Source organism: Erinaceus europaeus, chromosome 13 (assembly GCF_950295315.1).
Source record: "Erinaceus europaeus chromosome 13, mEriEur2.1, whole genome shotgun sequence".
In the NCBI taxonomy this organism is placed as follows: Eukaryota; Metazoa; Chordata; class Mammalia; order Eulipotyphla; family Erinaceidae; genus Erinaceus; species Erinaceus europaeus.
Window position 1 is genome coordinate 80,525,709 of NC_080174.1, and position 6,000 is coordinate 80,531,708.

A 6,000-nucleotide genomic window follows, 5' to 3' on the forward strand; every position below is an offset into this window, starting at 1 on the left:
ACTTCACAGGCGGTGAAGCAGCTCTGCAGGTGTCTACCTTTCTCTCCTCCTCTCTGTCTTCCCCTCCCTCTCTCCATTTCTCTCTGTCCTATCCAACAACGACAACAACAATAATAACTACAACAATAAAACAACAAGGGCAACAAAAGGGAATAAATAAAATTTAAAAAAAAAATTGAAAGAAGCACCAAAGCTTCTTTCAATTTGATGAGGGTCAGGCTCAAACATGTGTCCTTGTGCAGTGTAATGTGTATACTTTACTAGCTGCACCACCACTAGGCCTCCAGTTATTTATTTATTTTTTAATCAGTGCACTGTTCAGCTCTGGCTTATGGTGGTGCACGGGATTGAACCTGGGACTCTGGAGCCTTAGGCATGAGAGTCTTTTTGCATAACCATGATGCTATCTCCCCTGCCCTCCAGTTATTATTTTTTAAGAGTTTACTTATTTAACACAAAACAGAGGAGGAGGAAGGAGAGGGAGAAAGGGAGAAAGGGAGAAAGTGAGGAAAGAACAAACTTTGGCACATAGGATGCCAGGAATTAAACTCAGGACTTAATCTTCCAGTTCAGTGCCCTGCACACTGTACCATTTCCCAAGCCCTAGTGGAATATTTAAAAAAATTTTTTTTTTATCAGAGCACTGCTCAACTCTGGTTTATGGTGGTGCAAGGGGACTGAACCTGGGACTTTAGACCCTCAGGCATGAAAGTCTCTTTGCATAATCATTATGCTATCTACCCTCACCCAGAGAAGAATAACAACTTTTTTTTTAAACCAGCACACTGCTCTGCTCTGGCTCATGAGGGTATGGGAGATTGAACCTGGGACTCTGGAGCCTCAGTTATGAGTGTCCCTTTGCATAACCATTACGCTAACTCCTCAGCCCCTTAATGAAATATTTTAAAAGCTGATACAGGGTTAGAAACTGAGTCTGGGGGCCAGGTGGTGGCGTACCTGGTTGAGTGCACATATTACAATGCACAAGGACCCAGGTTCGAGAGCCCCTGGTCCCCACCTGCAGGTGGAAAGCTTCAGGTGGGGAAAGAGGTATTGGAGGTGTTTCTTTCTCTCCTTTTTTATTTTTTTAAAACCAGTGCACTGTTCAGCTCTGGCTTATGGTAGTGTGGGGGACTGAACCTGGGACTCTGGAGCCTCAAGCATGAGAGTCTGTTTGCATAACCATTATGCTATCTACCAACTGCCCTTCCCTCCCTCGTTATAGGCCCCTTCTCTCCTAATTCCTCTCTGTACTTTCAAATAAGAGAAAGGGAAAAATGGCCACCATGAATGTTGGATTTGTTGTGCAGGCACTAAGCCCCAGCCAATAAACCTGGTGGGAAAACAAACAAACAACGACAAAAGTATATTCCTGGCATCCGGGTAGAGAATACAGTGGATGAGGCACTGAACTCTCAAGTTCCTGAATTCAATCCCCAGCCTCCAGGATGCCAGAGTGATGAGTGTTTCACGGTATGCCTTCCTGGTATGCTTTCATATTTCTTTTTTTTTTTCATTTTTTTAACATTTTTTATTATCTTTATTTTATTTACTGGATAGATACAGCCAGAAATTGCAAAGGAACGGGGTGATAGAGAGGGAGAGACAGAGAAACATCTGCAATACAGTTTCACCACTTACAAAGCTTTCCCCCTACAGGTGGGGATTGGGGGCTTGAACCAGGGTCCTTGTGCGTTGTGACATGTGTGCTCAACCAGGTGCGCTACCACCCGGCCCCGCTTTTATATTTCTGTTGGTGGAAGTTTTCTCCAATGACTGACAAAAGAGAGAGAGAGAGTGTGTGTGTGTGTAAAGAGTGTGTGTGTGTGTGTGTGTGTGTGTGTGTGTGTAGAGGGAGAGGGACATATCTCACATGCTTAGATCTCTTAGATCATGTACCCAGCCCCTAACTGAAAGGACTGAAGTAACTGTGGCACTACTATCAGCCAGAGCTGAGCAGTGCAATGGAGGAAAGGAGGGAAAGAGAGGGAAGGAGAGAGGGAGGGAAAGAAAGAAAGGAAGGAGAGAAACCAAGGATTGACTTTTTATCCCATGTACTTGGGGGCAGAAGAGAACACCAAAACCTCACCCAGAGTCCCCTTTGGGGCTGTCCACAGTGCTCCCATGTGGTGCTGAGGATGGAAACCTGGGCCCCACTGAGGCAAGGCATGCACTCTACCTGCTAAACTATCTCCAGGTTCCTAGTTTTGAAATGCAGAGATCTGGATTCTACTCCTAGGCCCAGTTCTGTGGTCTTAGGACCAGATGTTTCCCTACGCTTCCATTACCCCATTAAGGCCCCTTTCCTCTCCATCTGCACTAGATCCTAAAATGAGACTTAAAAATGGACATTCAGGGAGTCAGGTGGTAGTGCAGCAGGGTAAGCGCAGGTGGCTCAAAGTGCAAGGACCCAGCATAAGGATCCCAGTTCCAGGCCCCACCTGCAGGGGAGTCGCTTCACAAGCGGTGAAGCAGGTCTGCAGGTGTCTGTCTTTCTCTCCCTGTCTTCCCCTCCTCTCTCCATTTCTCTCTGTCCTATCCAACGACGAGACATCAATAACAACAATAAAACAAGGGCAACAAAAGTGAATAAATAAATATTTAAAAGGAAAAAAATGGACATTCAGCTCAATTTTCCCTAATAAAAGTTTAAGGTGCCTAAAAAAAAGAAAGGACATTCAGGGGCCAGGCGGTGCACCGAGTTCAAGGCCTGGGCTCCCCACCTGCAGCGGGAGGTCACTTCGCAAGTGGTGGAGCAGGTCTGCAGGTGTCTGTCTTTCTCTCCCTTTCTATCTGCCTCCTCTCTCAATTTCTCTCTGTCCTATCCAACAATCCAATAACAACAACAGTAGCAACAGCAAAAATGGAAAAACTGGCCACCAAGAGCAGGGCATTCATAAGCCCCAGCAATAACCCTGGAGGGAAAAAAAAAAAAGACATCCAAATCTCCACAAAAAGAAAACAATATATATATATACATATATATATATATATATATATATAAAGTGTGTGTGTGTGTGTGTCTGTAGTGAAGTTTAAGCAACTGCAAATACTAGGGTAAAACATTCCAAAAAATTTTTTTTTGCTAACAAAGTGAATAGATTTTTGTTTTTTAACCAAAGCACTGCTCTGCTCTGGCTTAAGACACAGTGCAAGGGATTGGACGTGGGACCTCAGTCTCAGACGTGAAAAGTCAAACAGATTCTGACCACATGAAACCCTACTTAGATTTCTCCAGCTAATGTATTTTCTGTTAAACTTTAACAAAACACGTTAATTCAGACTGACTGATTGATTGGCTTGGGATAATTATTAAATGCTTTTAAATAAAAAAAAAAAGCAATTACTAGGATTACATATTACAGAACCACTGTCTCAGAATCACAAGTTTCTAAAAGTGGGAAAACATTGATTTTTATTGACTAGCGGCTGTATCTCAGCAGTGAGAGCGATTATGTTCACTTTTAGTTCCTCTCCTGAAAATGTTCTCCATTTTCCCCACAACGGATGGAGGCTAGCTTAACAGCTATAAAAGCAAGAAGTAAATGATTTGGATGTATTAAGTATCTTTAACTAAGGATGAGGTCTCAAGAAAAATATATATATTATTCCTGTGGTCTGGGAGGTGGTGCAGTGGCTAAAGTGTTGGACTCTGAAGCATGAGGTCTTGAGTTCGATTCTCAGCAGCACATGTACCGTACCGGAGTGATATCTGGTTCTTTCTCTCTCCTCCTATCTCTCTCACAAATAAATAGATACATAAATAAATTTTACATGGCTAGTATTAAAATCTCAGCTCAGGCACATCTCTTCAGAACTCAGTTTATAAATTCTATCCATTGTACTTGCCCATTCCAATATTTATTAATTTTTCCAATTATTTAGAACTCGTAGTAGTCCCTATATAAGCCTCTAGGGAAATCAAGAAATATCAAGATCCTTTTAGCTACAAGTCAGGAGTTCATCTAACTTTTTCTGATGCTGCAAAATCACACCGATTTGGGCTTTTACCCCTAATCTTCCCTAGATTTCCTTAAAAAAAAAAAAAAAAAAAAAGGTTTGCGCAAAAGCACTAAGAGCTAACAGAAGCTTAAAGAATGCATCACCATTCAACATATAAGTAAGATTTTGTTTTCTTCTAGGTCCACCAGAAGGGCTATAGTTATGTTGTTGTTTTTCCTATAGGAGTTCTCCAGAAAGCTTCTGAAACTCTTGTTGTTTTTTAAATACTTGTTTGGTATGCGCCTAGGAATGTCCAGAATCTAAAAGTATGTGAGAAGTAACCTAGATTTAAAAAAAAAAAAAAAAAAAAAAAAAAGGTCCTGAAGTTGCCCCGCCCTTTCAATCCTGGAGACAAACCAGTCAACAACTAATACAAAACCAAAGAGACCAAAAACCATCTAGAGAACAGACAAAGTGCCAAGTCAACACTCCAGAGGGAAATGAATGTCGCCGGCTAGGTGCGCGGGGAGGGAGAGGACAGGCAGTCTTGGGGGGTGGGGGGGGGAGGACTGGAGGAAACTTGGGAGCTGCAGTTACAGAAGGAAGACAGTTAATTTAGTTCATTTCCCCCCAAGGCTGGAGGCCAGGAGCACTTTCCACTGGGCTCTTCCCATCTACGAAGTGAGGCCAGCACAGCCCAGGCAGGCCGGGTCGCCAGCCTCAGAGATGCGGCCGGGGTCCAGGTGGCCCCCTAAGCAGGCCTGCGGTCAGCACCACCGCCCCCCCGCAGACCCCCCAAAGCCGGGCTCCACCTGTTCGCTCCTCCCACCGCCACTCCGCCCAGCTCCCGGGACTAAGCGCAAGCACCCAGCGGCTGCCAAATCGGATCAGCTCAATCCCGGAACAGAACTGGGCCGAGATTTGAGAGGCGCCAAGGGCTGGGCCGAGGCGGAGAGGCTCCAAGGCCTCCAGCCAGCCCCGGGACTGGGGGGGGGGGGGTCGAGACCACGCAGGGGTCCCCCGGCCGGCTGCTGCTGCTGCTGGGGGGCGGGGGACATGCACCCCACACCCCTGCCCCCCAGGGCCCCGCGATGTCCCCTCCACCCCGGTGTCCCCCTTCCTCCGGGCGGGTCGGCGGGCGCAGCTGGAGCAGGGGAGGCGCCGGGTTCGAAGTCCCCGCAGCGCGCCCCCCACATGGCCGCGACCCCCCGCTTTACCTGGCTCGGCAGAGGGGTGCGGGGGCGCCCAGGGGCGGCCGGGCGGGCAGGAGCGCTCCACGTCGGCCCTCACACCTGGACGGAAGTGAGAGGCCCAGGGAAACCGCCACACCTGGCAGGCCCTCCCGGTGCACAGACCCTCCCCGCCTGGGGCGGGGCCCCAGTGGCCCTGTGGCAGGCGGGGACCTTGCAGCCACTGGGGCAGCTCCTCTAGGGAGGGAGAGTAGGCAGGCAGGTCGGTGGGCTTCCTTCCCCACCCACCCGCTCCCCTCAAGCGCGGGAAGTTCAAAGGCTCCTTGGAAAGGTGGGGTCTCAGATTTAATACCTTAGTGCCCAGAGTAGGTGACATGAACAAAAGAAGTAGGGAGAGCTGGTTGGACAGGTGTTCTTAGGATCAAGGGGAGAATGAAATTAAAAGAGATCCATAAAGGATCTGTTCAAATCTGTTTAGATGCCTGTCCCCTATTTATTCCCTTTCTGCCATCCCTAGTGTGTCCTCTTATCTGCTGAGCCCACATAAAAAAAACCTTTTTTTTTTTTATTAATTTATGAGGGAGAAGATAGGAGAGAGGGCGGAGGTAGATAGCATAGTGGTTACACAAAGAGACTGCCATGCCTGAGGCTCCAAGGTCCCAGGTTCAATCCCCCACACCAGCAGAAGCCAGAGCTGAGCAGTGCTCTGGTAAAAAAAAAAAAAAATTAAATTAAATTAAATTAAAATAAAATAAAATAAAAATTGAAAAGGAAGAGAGAAGACAGAGAACCAGTATGTCAATCTGGAACATGGGCTATTCAGGATGGAACTCAGGACCTCATGCTAATAGTCCAACATTTTGTCCAC

At 46.8% G+C, this 6,000-nt stretch overlaps 1 protein-coding gene across 3 annotated transcripts in view; it reads right to left on the reverse strand.

Moving 5' to 3' along the window:
- PATJ (PATJ crumbs cell polarity complex component) overlaps positions 1-5,392 on the reverse strand; it is a 161,639-nt gene extending 156,247 nt beyond the window's left edge. For 2 of the 3 annotated variants that reach the window (XM_060206314.1, XM_060206313.1), the window contains exon 1: positions 5,160-5,391. The gene's annotated coding sequence lies outside the window, so the exon portion shown is untranslated. Of the gene's footprint in view, positions 1-5,159 lie in introns of all 3 variants that reach the window. The other variant, XM_060206315.1, reaches the window with a different exon arrangement.
- Between the last annotated feature and the right edge of the window lie 608 nt (positions 5,393-6,000).